Here is a 17,747-nt window from a genome sequence, read left to right on the forward strand (position 1 = left end):
TTTGCAGTTTTTTACCAATTATTGTTATTTTATAGACAGTAAACATAAAATTTTTAATTTCTAGATAGTGAAATATTATGTCAAATTGAAAAAAGAAACTTTTACCTTTTTTCAGATTTTGTTTTAAGTGGAAAATTAAGCACAAGGTTTGCTACTGGCGCTTATTGTGATTATTCATACAGGGTACATTCTAAAGTGATTCTAGCAGAAAAATTCTCTTATGCAAAATGTCCATTATTGTCTTATTTTCGACAGATTCCACTGGACTTGTGCTAATTTTGTTCATTATGTTTATTTTTTGTATACGTTTGCATCCTAATAGGATTTGAATACGAGAAATGCAAGATTACAGAAGGATTTCAAACAATTTTATTGAAATATTTTTAATAAAAAGTTATAAACAAGTGTTCCGAATATAAAATAAACATTTTATATAGTCCCTAAGTCAAAATACGGCAACAAAAAAAAATAAAAAACTAATTGATTGTTCCTCAACTCCCAACAAAGTAGTCTTAAGGTTAAGATAGTATAGTGTATGACCTCCACGGTTGTTGATTACTATCCTATATCTGCGAGGCAAACTCATGAACAGATCGTCAATGTCTTGCTACGGTATTCTGTTCCACTCCATTGGAAGGCCGTCAACCAGTTGCTGTCTTATATTGAACGCAAAATTTTTCGTAAAAGGCGTCTGCTTAATATGTCTGATGCATGCTCAATTTTGTTTAAATCTTTAAATCTGGCGATTTTATAGGCCATGGTAAAACCTCAATTTCATTATCTTTTAGGAATGTTTGCACGACTCTGGCAGTATGTGGACGCGCATTGTCGTGCATTAATTGAAATTAAGGACCAGCTTGTTATGCAAAGGGTTCGAGAATAACATAGCGGTAATCTGTTGCGTTTAGAAGCTGTTCCAGACAAACGAGATTGGTTCTTCCACCAAGAGTGATGTCATCCCATACCTTTATACTGCCGTATTGCTGCCTATAAACCTCCTGCACGGTGACCAATCATTCAGCATTGCCAAATTATCTTCAAATTCTTGTCCGTCTCGTATCTGGAAAACACAGACACTCTCACAGGTCTTCGAGCATTTAACACTAAATCATGCACTCTATTTCTTATAGTTTTTCCACTTACAAACACCTGATGGGTCTCTTGTAGCCTTATTTGTAATTGTGATGCAGTTACAGTGCGATCTCGCAAAGCTTGCAACCTTATAAAACGGTCTCTAATCCGGCTGGTTATCCTTGATTCACGTTCAGCCACATCACCAGTTTCTTGACACCTTCACCACAAACGAATAGTAAAACTTCTGTTCGTGTGGAGGACTTCAGCAACGTCACTTTGACTTCTGCCAGTTTGAAGTATCCCGATAGCACGACACTGCGTTTCACGATTTAAATGATTTCTTTAAAGTACCAATAAAGAAAAATTACTACTTATATTATAGACAAAAAACGCATATTTAGGTTTTGTTAAATTTTTTATAGCTATTCTGATCAGCATTATCATCCAAGTTGGTACAACAATCGATAAAACACTAAAAAAGAATAAAAGTATAAATTTATTTTTGTATTTATCGCTAACATTGATCAAAAGCTATTAATATAGGTGTCCCCAAGATTATTTCGATGTGTTATACTAACTTGACCAAAGCAAAGCTAAAAATTTAGGTCTAAACGTTTGAATGAACAAATTGAAAAAAAAAACGTTAAAGGGGAAACCAATATATTATTTATTCATTTACCACTATGACTAAGAACAAATTAAAACCTTATAATGTATATTTTTATAGATTTATCCCATACCTACACAACATTTTATCGTTGAAATTAAAAAATTCATATATAGATTCCTCAGTACTAACAATTAATCGGTTGAAGCTTCTCTATATTCCCTGGGTGGTTTTCGTGTTCTAATATCAAAAATGCTAGGCGAATAACCCCTTGGTATACAGTGAATGACGATAGTTAATTAGACCTAGTAGTAAGAACTTCGCATCCTTCGTTTCGATTTACTTTCTGGCAAACAATTTCTTCTTTCTTATCCTGATTAATTATTTTGTAGCAACCGCGTCTTCTTCGGTTCGTTACTCCTTTACAAGAAAGCATAATAATTTCATTATTTTGTGTTTTAAGTCCTAAGCAATTGTTGTATTCTTTTTCTTTTAGCCAATCCGTGCACGATTCATGAATATTTTTGTATTCTGGTTTCCTAGGATTTGGGTAAAGTCTTGGTTGGCTTGAGGTGTGAATTTTGTAGCAGACTCCTGCTTTATTTTCAAGAAGGCCAAGTTCTAAAAAAAATATATTTGATTAAATGTTTTATGGTTTTAATACTTAAGCTAAGTCTATATGTTGAATATATAAATGAAGCACAAAACATATAAGCGAATGCAGGGAACACGCGGAAATCACAATTGACTACAGTCAAGTTGTGTACAATAAAGTACAAAAAAAATTCAACAATACTAATGCACATATCACAAAGCAAGAGATCTTTTTAACTGAGTTACAGTTATATTATTATTATTAATCACAGCTTATTCTGTGGAAAAGAATATTGAAAACATTGTGGTAACGTAGAGCTTGATTAGGAACATTTAAGTTAATCTTACTTAACAGGTTTGAACAATCAATAAATCCATGTATGATCTTAAATATAAATATAGCTCCTGATATATCACGACGGTTCTTGAGTGAGGGTAAATATAACTGTTGTTCGATACGGAAATAATCATGATTTTCAATAGTAGTGTGGACATGGTAAGCACAATATCTCAAAAATTTATGCTGGACTCTTTCAATGGTATCAATGTTGTTATAAAATAGGGTACAAATAGCATTTTTTGAGATCAGTTGCTACAAATCTGTCTTTAAATTCTGTTTCCTATAGTCAGATTACAAAATCCACCCCATCAAAAAGGAAAAGACCAATAAATGTAGGCTTTGATCAAAGTTCTCATTCTAAAATATTAGGAACAATCCTAATGGGAGATCCCCCAAAGAATCTCCTAGTCACTTTATAGATAACTCTCAGACCCAAAGAGATTTAAATTAGGCTATAAGTACTAGTCATGAGCGAGGAGTGATGGAGGTATCTGGGTCTGAGGACTCAGAATACTGATTCCCCTCCCGTCTTAACCTGGTATACACATGTTTTTAACATTTTATATTTTCAATCATCACGCCCCACTAACTATTATACAGTGGAATATAAGATATTATAATATCAATGTCAATAACTTAAAAGTCCTTATTAAAGACTATAACCCTGATATTGTCCTCATTAGTGAGTCTTGGCTATCTAACCAACACATAATTAGATGCAGAGGGTATCACATTATCAGAAAGGATTGAGGTGATGGATATGGGGGCTTAATTACCCCTATTAAATACAATATAGATTTTCAGGATATTCATATTAACAATCCTGGTTTTAATTCAGATGTTCAATTTCAACTCACCTTTTTACCCAAGTATAATTTAAATATATTAAATATGTATTGTCCTTTACAATCTCTTTTTAAATCATGCTGGTCTTCTTTGGTCATCTCGATCAACAAACCTTTACTTATCATGGGTGATCTAAATTGTAATCATAGAGCATGGGGAAGCTCAAGGGATAGTGTTAATGGCAGAAATATTTTGCAAACTGCAGAAGTTAATTTTTCTTAATGATGGTTCTCCAACAAGATTGGTTCGTCCTGGTGGCAGGAAATCAGTAGTTGACTTATCGTTAGCTTCGATAGATGTAGCACCTAAAATAGTGGATGGACTACCATTCCAGATACAAGATCTAGTAATCATTTTCCCATTCTATGTCATGTCGGTATCCCAACATAGGACTCTAATCAGGTTTCTAAAAGAAGAAATTTCAAAAAGGCTGATTGGTTTTCTTTCCATAAAAAACTAGAGTGTATTTTCTCATCGTTTCCAATTGACGACTATGAAAATTTTATCAAATATATGTCATCAGTGGCAGACACATTAATTCCTTGGACCTCCTCTTATAACAACAAATATCACATTCCATGGTGGGATGATTCATGTGCTCATATAATACAAAAGAGATTTTCTGCTATTAATATATTTAAAAATTCTCCTAGTGTTGAAAACTATATAGAGGCTAAAAAATTCATAGCGAAAGCTAGAAAATTTCAAAAATTAAAGCGAAAAATAAGCTTTAGATCCTTATGTAGCAAACTAAGTAGAAATACTACCCTTAAAGATATTTGGAATAAAATTTACAAGTTTCTGGTAGTTAATTGTCTGTCACTTATTTCTGGAGACTTTGAATTACTTTTCAGTCCTCTGCAGTATTCTGAGAATCCCATATCATTTGATGAATGTCACAATACACTTCTTTCTAAAACTGATTCTGCTGTGGGTTCTAATCAGGTTTCATACTCTATGTTAAAAAATTTACGGCACTCTAGATCATTACTCTTAATTTAATTCTTTAATAAATGTATCCGGAAGGGACAGGTTCTATCTCGTGGAAACAAACGGTCATATTACCCATTGTTAAGCATGGAAAGGATAAAACTGACCCACTTAGTTATAGGCCAATTGCTCTTTCATCGTGCGTTGGTAAAATGCTGAAAACATTAATCAAAAACAGAATTGAGTGGTTCTTAGAACACATTCATATTTTAAATCCATTGCAACTTCGTTTTAGAAGGGGTAGAGGTTGCATGGCATGCATTTCATTACTAAATTCTAAAATACTACAAGGATTTTCATTGAATCAATTTACCGACTTTTTCTAGATATTTCAACAGCTTATGATAGTGTCAACATGTCTCTTTTATACCCTAAACTAATTAAATATAACATTCCTATTCAACTGGAAAATGTCATTTATTCTATATTAAATGATCGTAGTATTTATGTAAAGGACTGGTCAAATTCATGGTACAAGAAAAACTAATCAGGGCTTACCTCAGGGCTCCCCTCTAAGTCCTCATAATTATATTTCAAAATATTTCAAAATAAGTCCTCAGCAATTATATTTCAAAAAGGGAATCGTAAAGTTAATCCTCCGAACGTAAGAATTAGAGGTCATGCAATGAAATGGGTGGATACAGTGAAATATTTAGGGGTAGTTATTTAAAAAAACCTAAAGTGGAAATCATATGTGGATTTATTAGAATTAAAAGTAAGTCGTAGCTTGAATGTAATGAGAGCTCTATGTGAAACATATTAGGGTAGTGATCCTAAAACTCTCCAGATAGTTCATAATGGTTTGATACAGAGTCATTTAGATTATGGATGTCACATCAGATTGTCCTAAGGCGCTAATCAACAGGTTAGATAAATTACAATATAAGAGTATTCGTATCATACAGAATGTATGAGATCTACCCCTATTCATGCATTGTTTAATGAAAGTAGTCAAATTCCTCTCAAGTACAGATGGGAATGACTTAATTCTAAATTCCTCCTAAAAAATCTTATGCTAATTAATAATCCAATAATATCTGCCTTGAATCAATTACTGATATCAATGCAATCAAATCATAATTACTGGAATAAAAAAAGTATTCCCCTCTTAGTTTCCATCATGAATAATTTCCAGCATACCCCAAAAATTTATTTTCTAGTGACTTATTTTTGTGCCACAATGTTGAATTAGAATATCAATTAACTTCTATAGCTATTAGGAATGTGCAATCTAATAAAGGTGATGAGCATGCATTAATTCAATTTCAAAGAATCTCACTTCACACTATAATCTTTACAGATGGGTCAGTTGATAGTAAGGGCTCAGCAATATAAAATAAGTGTTATATGGGGATATTCGACTGTCTAGAGCAGGTTGAGAATATCCCTCCTGAATTAACTGGGTAAATTATCCCCTGGGATATTACCCAATAATATAGAATAATATAAAATATCCCCCCTGAATTAGCTGGGCAAATTATTCCCTGGGATATTACCCAATAAAGGAAGAAGAAGAGGATTATTTTGATACATATAATTGTCAAAATAACTGTCAAACTTAACGTAAATTTTAGGGGTCTCCCGAAAAAATATTAATTCTCTGAAGATATTGCACTTATGCTAAGTAACTAATTATTTTTTTCGAGATTTGGTAAATTTAAATCGATTAGTGATAAATAAATAAATTTTTTTATTTATCCAATCAACGTGAAATAAAAGTGAACTCTAAGTTAAGTAAAAATGTTTCCAACAGGGAACGGACCAGGTTCAAGTGACTTTCAGTACGCTAGAGTGCAGTTTCTAACTATAATGCTGAACGAGCCTACGAAGCTAGTACATTCTTATTACCAAGTAAGTCGAATGAATACTCAAGCTCCACCATTGTGCTCAAATCAACCAACAGTAAACCAAATGACACCTTTTGATAATGACCAACAACATTATCAGGTACAGCCAATAATTGCCCAATAAATCAACTTTTCTCATTCTACATTAAACTCTCAAGCGAACCAAAACTTAAAAAAAAACAATCCAGAAACACAGAATGAATATGATTCGATGTCAGATAAAGAACATGAAGTCCTTCAAAATAATAATCACCCATGGCAAACAATAAAATCCAAAAGAAAAAGGTTTAAACATCTAGATTCAAAAGAAGAAGAATCTCCAATTACACTATCAAATATATTTTATCAACTTCTACAGAAAAACTTCGTAAATGATACGAATAAAAATTCGCCAGCCTCAAAACCCACTCCAATTTTTATATATGGTGTGAATAACTATAGCAAAATGATAGATAATTTAGCTTAACCGGTAGGTAGAAACTTACTTTACTAAAGCCTTAACAAACAACACAATAAAAATTTTTTAAAGATACATGAATCCTACAGAAAACTAATACATCACGTACGAAAGGAAAACATCGTCCACCATACATACCAACCTAAGGAACAGAGAGCATACAAAGCAATTATTCGAAACCTACATCACTCCTTTCCGATAGATGAAATAAAAGCGGAAATCAAGAAAATCGGACATAACGTAAGGAACTTTATAAATATCAGACACGAATTGAGCCATGAACCATTACCATTATTTTTTGTGGACCCTCAAACGAACAACAAAAAAATATTTGAACTACAGTATGTACAACATTGTAAATTAAGGGTAGAACCTTCTTCTTCTTCTTCTTAACATGCCATACATCAAAGTGCGTAGGCGACTATCTCATTACTAGAATTCTGTTCTTGGCGGCGTGACACAGCTCGCCTGTATTGTGTATTCCTGTCCATTCTTTAATATTCCTTAACCAGGATAATTGTTTGCGGCCGGCTCCTCTCCTACCTTCGATCTTCCCTTGTAGGATTAACTGTGGTATTTCATATTTTGCTCCTCTCAATATGTGCCCAAGGTAACCAATCTTGCGTTTTTTAATTAATTCAAAGAGTTCTCTTTCCACGCCGGCTCTCTTAAAGACGTCATCGTTTCGAACTCTATCCACCCAAGGTATGCGCATCATTCTTCTCAATGACCAACTACCAGGGTAGAACCACTGAGAATTAAAAGCAATGTACCATAATGTACACGATGTCAAAAATATGTTTAGACTAAAACGTACTGTGCAAAACCATATAATTGCGTAAAATGCGCTGGATCACACAACACAAAGGACTGCAAGTAACCAGAAAACACGCCAGCAATTTGCACTCACTGCAACTGAGACCATTCTTCTAATTATAGCGGATTTTCTGTTTATCATGAACTACTAAATGTCAGATACAATGACAAATCAAAACAAATCAAACTCAAATTCCTGTCAACAATCCTAATGTAAATATACCTACCCAACGCTCATAATTTCAACAGAATCAGTTATAAAGATGCTGCCATTGGAAACATAAATACAGATAACAAAGATAACAACGAATTAAGAGATGAACTATCAGATTCCTTAAACGAATTTAAAAATATGCTCTCCCAACTTTTAAACCAAAATAGCATAATTTTAACCATGATAACTACAGTCATTAATAAAATAGCTTTCAAATCATTACGAGTTGCGTCGTGGAATGCTAATGGCATTTCAAACCATATATTAGAGATATGTTTTTAAAAATGAATAATATAAAGATATAGATGATGAACTTTATATCTTTCATATATATGTAAGATATAAAGTTATTAAGATACCTTACTGTGTATTATTTTTAGGTAGAAAGAGGAAGTCATGGCTGCGAAATATTCGAGACTGGACAAACATGACTGTAGACGAATTATTTCACGTTGCAAAAGACAGAGAAGCTTTTAAAAATGTGGTCGCCAACCTCCGTTAATGGGGACGGCATAGGAAGAAGAAGACTGTGTATTATGCAAACCATCCAGACGGAGGAGAACATGCAGGCTCTGTCGTTATTATTAAATCAAAAATTAAATACTATGCAGTCTAACCTTATATTACGGAAAAAATTAAGCAGGAATCATTAAAATCGAAACAAACACCTCTCTTAGTACAACAGTCTACAGCCCACCTAAACATCCCATTTCAAGCGAGGGTTATCATGATTTAATACAAACTCTTGGATCCAAATTGATAGTAGCAAGAGACTGGAATGCCAAACACACCACATTGGGTTCCAGATTAATCACGCCTGAAGGTCAAGTATTAATGAATATCACCTAACAAAATAACTTAAAATACTTATCAACTGGAGAACCTACATACTGGCCTACGGACCCCAACAAAATAACAGATTTAATAGATTTTGCTGTAACAAAAGAAGTAGCTGACATCTATAGTGCAATAGAGTCAAACTTCGATCACAGCACAATAATAATACCTTTAACCACACACATATTATGGAGAACGCCCATACCCAAACTCACAACTAAAGAAACAAACTGGGATGTTTCACAACACAGCACAATAATAATACCTTTAACCACACACATATTATGGAGAACGCCCATACCCAAACTCACAATTAAAGAAACAAACTGGGATGTTTTCCAAAATTCTGTAAATACAAAGATTAGACTAGATATTAGGATTAAAGATAACCAAGATGTAGAAAAAGCAGTAGAATATTTAACAACAGTCTTACAAACAACAGGATGGGAAGCAACACCATATCGCCAAAGAAGTGTGCAAGAAAATCATGATATCTCCCTCTATATAAGAGAACTTGTACTCAACGCAACTATCTCTTTCTCTGACAACATTTTCTCTGGCAGAGGTTCGACAACAAATAAAAATGCTAAATCCTAAGAAAATTCCTGGCTTTAATTTGATAGAATTACTTCAGAAGCTTCCGAGAAAAGCAGTAGTATTATTAACAATAATATACAACAGCATCTACAATGGAATATATACAATGGAAATTTGCTGAAGTTACTATTATTTTGAAACCCGGTAAGCCCGCAACCCAAGCAAATTCATATTACTCTATAAGCCTACTTTCGAAAGTATAAAAAAGTCTACTATTACATAAAATCGAGCAAGTTATTCCCATAAATGAAATTATACCACAACATCAATTCGGATTTACACGTGAACACTTAACTATCCAACAATGCCACAGAATAGTTAATATAATTAAAACTAATATTTCTAGATCTAGATTTCTAATATAAGTCTAATATTTCTAGATATACAACAGGCATTTAATAGAGTATGGCATAAAGATCTACTCTTCAAACTGAAATAACACCTATATTTTATACTAAAATCATATCTTATTGACCATTACTTCCAAGTCAAAATTGAAGACAACTACTCAAATTACCACATCATACAATCTCGCGTACCTCTGGGTAGCGTTCTGGACCCATATCTAAATCTGATAGTTACAGCTGAGGTTCCAACTAGCAATGTTACCGTCTTAGCTTTTACGGATGACACGAGAGTCTTGGCAGTAAATATCGATCCTAATGTAGCATTACAAAAAGTATAAAATCATTACAAATTACAAAACTGGCTTAAGCGATGGAAGATAAATGTTAATGCCAACAAATCAGTACAAATTACTTTAACAATAAGAAAATCTACATGTATACAAGTCTCTATTAATAATACTTCCATTCTCATAAAACCAATTGTCAAATACTTATCTGGACGAAAAACTTACATGAAAAACGCACATTAAAACTAAACGGAAACAACTAAATCTTAAACTAAAAAATATGAACTGGCTATTGAGCAAAAGATCCCAGTTATCTCTTAAAAATAAACTGCTTCTGTGCAAAGCTATACTCATACCAGTTTGGGCATATGGAATAGAACTATGGGGCTGTAATAAACCTTCAAATATGAAGATACTTCAAACATTCCTATCCAAAATACTCCGTATGATAAGTAAAGCACCATGGTATGTATCTAACCAAACACTTCACAATGATCTGGACATCCCACTACTTAAGGGCATAATACAGAATCATTCAATAAAATATAAACATCGCATTACTGAGTACAACAATGAACTAATAAATAATTTATTTACTTAACTATTTGCCGAAAGATTATAGAAGAGAGTATGGCCAGAAGACCTACCGCAATAATACTAGACGGTATAGTTTATTTCAAGAAAAATGGTTGAGTGCTTAATGATTGCAATAAAACTCGACCGCCAGTACCCCAGCTTAGTCAACATTAGTTGAGCAGGTAAGTATTCAGGTAAAATTGAAGCTACTATAGAGTGTCGTTATCTTGTTTGTATAATAAATTCCTGGTAATATAAAAACGATTAAAAAATCGTATAAAATTATAAAAACGATTAGAATACATTTTATTTCATAAGGTTGTAAACATTTTAACAATTTTTAAATATACATTTTGTTTCATTTAGTTGAAAGTGTTACAAGTGTTACCAGTGTTATACCTATTTATACCTATAAAACAGCATTATGTGGCGTCCGTGGAAAAACATTGATGGTGCTTCTTCCAGTGTTCCAGCAAAGAAAAAGCATTTATCTGCTGACGCTAGAGAAATCGTAAAAACAATAAATAGTTATTTACTTACAAGAGGACTTGTTGAACTACCTGTTAGAAAACGATATATATTTTGAAGAAAGTTATTTAAAAAATGAACTGTTAGAAGTGTTAAAATCATTTTCTATTAAAAAAGTATATGTTTGTGACGCATTGGCCGAGGACATGAAGTGCCACCCTGTGTACTTTGATAGTTTATTGAGAGACTCTTGTATACACAATAGGATCAACTCAGGTAACCATTAAGCACTCAACCATTTTTCGTGAAACAAACTATACCTAACTCACGTTAATTTACTTACAGACTATTTACTTATTACTCTGTGTATAAAGTAGATTGTAAACATGCAATGTAGCAATAAAAAAAATTCTTTTAATATAATGTAATTTGTTTAAAATATAAATAATGAATAAATAATAAAATAATTGTTCTGTAGCTATTTTCTTGTGGCATCTTAAATTAATTACTATTTTATTGGGAGTAAGCTACAATTGAATTTTATTGACGTTTCTATTTCCACTTTGGAAATTGTTCTCAAAATACCGATATTTTGAGAACGAAGTTTTTGAAGTTCCACTTTCCGAAGTTGAAATTGAAACGTCAATAAACTTTAACTATTTAAAACTTCAATTGTGGCTTATTCCCATTAAAATGGTAATTAAATAATAAAATTACTTTAATAAATTTTAAAAATATTTTTAAAATTTTAAGTACCGCCTACTGTAGACAAACCCCTTTTTTTTACTAAAAGCATGACTACCGTCTACAAGGTAGAGGCCAAGTAAGTCACCGTTCAGTTTTAAAAACCATAATCCGCTTAACAATTTTTGGTTATATTTTTCGCACATTTTTTTTTAATAATCTTTTTTCAAAACGATTTCCGGAGTGGAATTCGAAACGTCACATAGTAGTTAAAAGTGTAGTTTTCATTATAACCATAATATTTGTAATAGTATCAGATTCTCAGGCAGTATTACAAGCTATTCGTAGCCATCCATGGCTACGTTACTTTACTCTGGGTTAAAGGACACAATGGAGTAATTGGAAACGCATTAGTGGATGGTATGGCAAAAAATACATCTGAGATATCCGAAATTACAAATTTTTACTACTCTAAAGATCTTTTTTCTATTATCAGAAGTATTGGCAGGGAAAGATGGATGTCAAAATATAAAGATGTTCAGAAGACTTCAAGAAACCATTACTTTTCTATTCATCCATGCTTACCAAAAAATATTCCCCATTTTAATTTTAACTATAATAAAGTATACTCTTCGTTAATAACCCGGTTAAAACTTAACCATGGCCTCTTTCAAGAGCATCTGCATATGATTGGAATCTATGAAACTCCTTTCTGTCCTTGTGATGGTAAATCTGTCGGAGATTTGAACCACTTATTTTTCGATTGTTATAATCATAGAGAACAGACTCGAAGCCTATATTTAGGTTTAATTGATCTCAATATTAGCCTACCAGTTAACATCAGCAATCTGTTATCTTATTCTGACAAATCTATATATAATATTCTAATCAAGTTTATAAACGGTTCTAAAATAAAAATTTAAACAAATTTAAACATTTAAACACACAATTTTCTGTGGCAAAGTGGTCTCTCTCTCTCTCTCTCTCTCTCTCTCTCTCTCTCTCTCTCTCTCTCTCTCTCTCTCTCTCTCTCTCTCTCTCTCTCTCTCTCTCTCTCTCTCTCTCTCTCTCTCTCTCTCTCTCTCTCTCTCTCTCTCTCTCTCTCTCTCACACACACAACCATAATATTTATTTTAGACATTTAACTTAGATAAGAAAACAGTCTCAGAACCATTATAATATTAATTATGGTATACATAAAAAGTATAACAAGACCCGAAAAGTAAATTGCATTTATTTTTGTAAGGCATTTAAGTAAATTAAAATAAATTACCACTACTTTACTTAAAAAGCTACATTGATAATTACTTGTCTTAAAAACACTGAAAAATCAGCTGAGAAAAAAATCCTTTTATATGAAGTTGGAAACACGAAACAGAAAACGTCATAAAATTTACCACTCCGAAATGTTATCATCATTATCATAATAACGAAAATTATTTAACACATTTCTAGGGTATTGTTCGGTAACTGTTTATTTCTACACTCTTAATGGATGGAGAAAAATGTAGAATGGTACCAGTCAATAGAAGATCAGCTCTTCCATTTTATCCTTTATCTTTTCTTTATTAAGACAGTCTTAAAGATTTAAAATGAATCAAATGAAAGTAGTAATTCATTAATTATAAATAAAATCAACTTATATATACAAAATATGTTAATCAAATATAACAGATGTAACCTTTTAATTGGATTCCAAGTAATATTCTTGAAATGAACATGTAAGAAATCAATGGTATATACAGTTACTAAAGGTCTATTGTTTCATGTTATTCATAATTTTATTTAGAATTAAGTTGCATAATTGATCTTGCATCTTAACAATAAGTGTGATTCGATAGTATATTTTACCTTGACATCCGACGTATAAAAGAACCACAGCACAAAATATTGTTAAATGAGTTGAATCCATCGTCGATATCTTATATCAACTAGTACACAACTGAATTAATTTTTGTTTAATTGATGTAATTTGTGATATAGAATTGCAGTAGTACCAGTTTCGCACTTATGTTAGACTGGATTTTGTATATAATTTGCTATTCCACCAATTATTACTAACTTTTTATTTACAAATTAAAAGGTTATGTATTAATTCATTCTTACAAGAAAGCATACACGACAACTATTTCTAGTATATTGTTAAAATGTAGTGTTTTGCACGGATGAAGAATATCACGGGTGACAAGTTCTTGGAAGGAGTAGAAGAAGAATACCAAAGAAGACCTGGTGAGAAACACTGATAGAGGACATGTCATTAAAGGGAATTGATATTGATATGACCCAACAAGATACCTACCGAGAAATGTAATCAGTGAAGCTGGCACTACAATGAATAAAGGCAAAGAGAATGATGATCATGTCGGGATAGAGTATTTTTCTATCATCGTTATTTTTGCCATTATTCTTTTTGTCATTTTTCTTATGTGGAATTGGCTACCCTATATTAGTCCACCTTGGATCATACTCATGATTTTTTAACTCTGGAATCCGTGAATGCCACACTGGTCGTACTACAGTCAAGTAACTTATTGTCTAACCTCCACTATGTTTTCGTCAAGTCATAAGCTCTCACAATATTTAATGAACTTTTTATTTCTTCACCTTCTTCTTTTTTTTTTTTAATTAAGAACTAGTCTTGTTTAGCCGGCTCTGTACCACCGTCTTGGAGGTTTCACATGTGGTCTCATTACTGGACTTACACAGGACGTATATATTTTTACTCACTTCCTATGCTCATGGCCTTGTTGCTCGAAATAATGTTACGTAGGTATCCAGGTATCACTGAAGTTCTATTTGAAGTTCAATCTGTACTTTGACTTTATTGTTTAGCTTTGTGCTACTGATAATGTTGACTTCTACATATTTAAAGTTCATAACTTACTTAGCAGGTCAACGTATCCAAAACAAAATACATGAAGGTCACGAACAGCACACAAATAGCGGCAACACAAGATCTGTCACCAGATTCACACATTCGAAGGGGTCTCGGAGTTTATATATCTTGGAACACAACTAAATAACAGCAACCTAGTAAGCGTAGAAATTAAGAGAATATACCTGGTGAACAGAGCTTATTTTGGACTAAAGCAGCTCTTAGCATCACCCATAATTAGCAGAAAAACCAAGATACTAATATATGAAACTCTTATTAAACCTGTTCTGACATACGCGTCAAAGGCATAAACTATGGTAAAAAGCGACGAAGAACTGTTAGGCCGCTTTGAAAGAAGAATACTTAGGCACATATACGGAGGAGTACAAGAAAGCGAGATATGGCGCAGGCGCTACAATTTTGAGTTGTATCAATGCTATGAAAAATGCAACATCGTCCGGTCTATTAAAATTAATAGACTTAGGTGGCTAGGACACCTTGAAAGAATGGACACTCTAGATCCCCAAAGACAGATATTATATCAAGAGCCAGTAGGAACCAGGAAGACAGGCAGGCCAAGATCTAGATTTAAAACTCAAGTCGAAGATGACTTAAGGAATCTAGGGGTCAAAAATTGGAAAGCCAGGGCGAAAGATAGGGGGAATGAAGACTAATTCTTGAACAGACCAAGACCCACACAGGGTTGTAGAACCAAAGATGATGATGAACTTACTCAGCACTGGTTTTTTGCCACAAGCATGTACTCTTAGATTCTCTGTTAATATTGACTGACTATGTCTTTACAATAGATATATAACTATATTAAATTTTTCTGCTGTTTTAACCTCTTTTATGATCTCATCCATCACCAAACTGAAGACAATTGGACTGGGTTCTCTATCTCTGTCTTTTGTCTGTCTATGTAAGTATTTTCTTAGCCGGTTTTCCGCTTATACGAATATACTGTTGTTGACAGAGGCATGGCCAATACGGGTGCCGATGGGGACGTCGAATCTACACTAATTTTCGAGGGCATAAAAATTGGGATCGTTTACTCCTAGAAACAATTCATCTGTGAACATTTTAAGTAATATTAAATAAACGAGATATTAAACTGAAATGTAAAACTTTTATAATAAATAAGTTAAAAATTATAAATAAGGTAATAAGGTAAATATCTATTACTGGCCACTGTTGGTATTGTTACGAATATGCATTCGACGTAACCCATATAACGGTTGCATCTCGAGACGACGAGAAGCTTTCAGAGATGTATCGAGCGCGGGAGAGATCGACCCGTCAAACAAACGAATTGGAGGTGGACTATTCCAAAATATTCTAGTACATAATAACTTTTATATTAAGTAGCTCCGATATTAGCTAAGTTTAGTTGGTAAGATATTTTCGTGCTGTAAATTTAGAAACAAATATATTAATATAAATTAATTAATTAATAGTTTTATTTAAAAACGGTACAGTATTTTAAAAATTAAACGTGGGGATACAAAATGTTGCTCGAACAAAATATTGAGGGCCATAGATTAAGAACTTTTGATAAATGCATAACAGTTAAAAAAGCCTATGCATTTATCAGTGGACTTTTAATAATTTTTTATAGCTTAAATTTTTTTTTGTTTTTTAATTTTTAATGTGAATAATATTTTTTATGTTAAAAAATAACTAATCAAAATGTACTGTTATAATAACCTAGTAATTTTGACGGAAGGTCCAATCAATTGCCATCTGCAGTCACTAATTAAATTTTTAATAATTTAATAATTTATAATAAACTTGTTGCACGTAAAGTAACAATAAAGAATGATCTGTACTCTTTAAACTACTTTTTAGTGTATATTATCATCCATAGTATCATGTGATATCTCGTAAATCGCTATACATCGCATATGTATATCGTTATTCATTAATAACGGAGGTGTTGCGTAATTACCTTTTGGTAGTCGCCCTGTTTGTTTTTTCTATTTTAATATATATGTTATATTCTCCCCTTTCATTTTCTATATCGCATATTAGGATTCGGCCAGTTGTTTATTTTGTACTTAGCTAAAGGCCTCTTTTTTTAAGTCAATAAATCAAAATTTGTCTAAAAGTAAATCTGTTTTTATCCATAGTGCCCTATGATATCTCAAATGTCGCTATACGCTTATTAATAATGAAGATACTGCGTAGTGCCGTTTTGTAGTCGTCTTATTTGTTTTTTCTTGTCGTTATTCTTATCTTAATATATTCTCTTATTTTCTCCCCTTTCATTTAACAAATCACACGCTCTAATAACAACGGAGATGCCGCCATGTATATTTTTCTGTATTACCATATTTGCTTCTCAACTTCTCTTGTCCAATGATATATCATACGTCATGATCCGATGAACTATTCTAGACCCACCACATATTTGAATCATCAGTAAGTACGACTTCTGTCGAATTTTAAGTCTTCTTTGTGATTTTTTAACATTCCTTAAAGCCTGGCGAGACCATAACGTCATTTCCAAATTTCTAAAACCAAAACACCATACTTTTTCTTCTTCTATCTCCCAAATTCCTAGAAAGACCAGTTTCAGGCTTTTCCGTGAAGCTATTTATTCCGCTAGAGGAAAGCTAGATGTCACCAATATGAATATTTTCAACATGTGGTCATCTATTTATTCTTTCAATGTAGAGCCAAGGCCTGTAGATGAACGTGACATCAAACCAGCATAAAACGCAGTATCCAACAGAAGTTTTGTTTTTCTGTTTGCGGAGACATGCCATTAATTTTATCTTTATTTTTCACTCACATTTACTTTTTCTATATATATATATATATATATATATATATATATATATATATATATATATATATATATATATATATATGAATATATCTATTATTTTACTTATAAACTAATATCACCCGTCAATTGGTGCAATATTTAGGAACGAGACTAAAACGCTCTTAAGACTGACCTTCAAATGGTTTACTTGACATTTATGGGAGATATCATGAAACAGCAATATAATAAAAATTACAGTATCCACAATTAAAATCATTGCGTTCGAACAATACGAAATGCTGTTATTACAGGTAAAGCAGTTTAATACGTAATAAGGTCAATGCCGTTATGTTTTCATATGAAGAGAAATTGATGGGCAATATAAACAATATATAAATTGCAAACATGTGAGATAATCTATGTAATGTAATTTTATATTAATAAATAATATAATATAGTGTTGTAGATTGTAGGCCTGTGTGTTATACCGTTTATGTGTATCCTGAGCATATCCTAATTAA

General features: G+C 32.3%; 1 long non-coding RNA gene across 1 annotated transcript; it reads right to left on the reverse strand.

Annotated features, from left to right (window-relative positions):
• Positions 1–1,469: 1,469 nt before the first annotated feature.
• On the reverse strand, positions 1,470–13,569 carry LOC140433428 (uncharacterized). Its single transcript, XR_011949959.1, has 3 exons — positions 13,433–13,569; positions 1,815–2,302; positions 1,470–1,546 (listed from the first exon to the last, which is right to left on the reverse strand). It is a non-coding gene; the product is annotated as an uncharacterized lncRNA (long non-coding RNA).
• Between the last annotated feature and the right edge of the window lie 4,178 nt (positions 13,570–17,747).

Source organism: Diabrotica undecimpunctata, chromosome 2 (assembly GCF_040954645.1).
Source record: "Diabrotica undecimpunctata isolate CICGRU chromosome 2, icDiaUnde3, whole genome shotgun sequence".
In the NCBI taxonomy this organism is placed as follows: domain Eukaryota; kingdom Metazoa; phylum Arthropoda; class Insecta; order Coleoptera; family Chrysomelidae; genus Diabrotica; species Diabrotica undecimpunctata.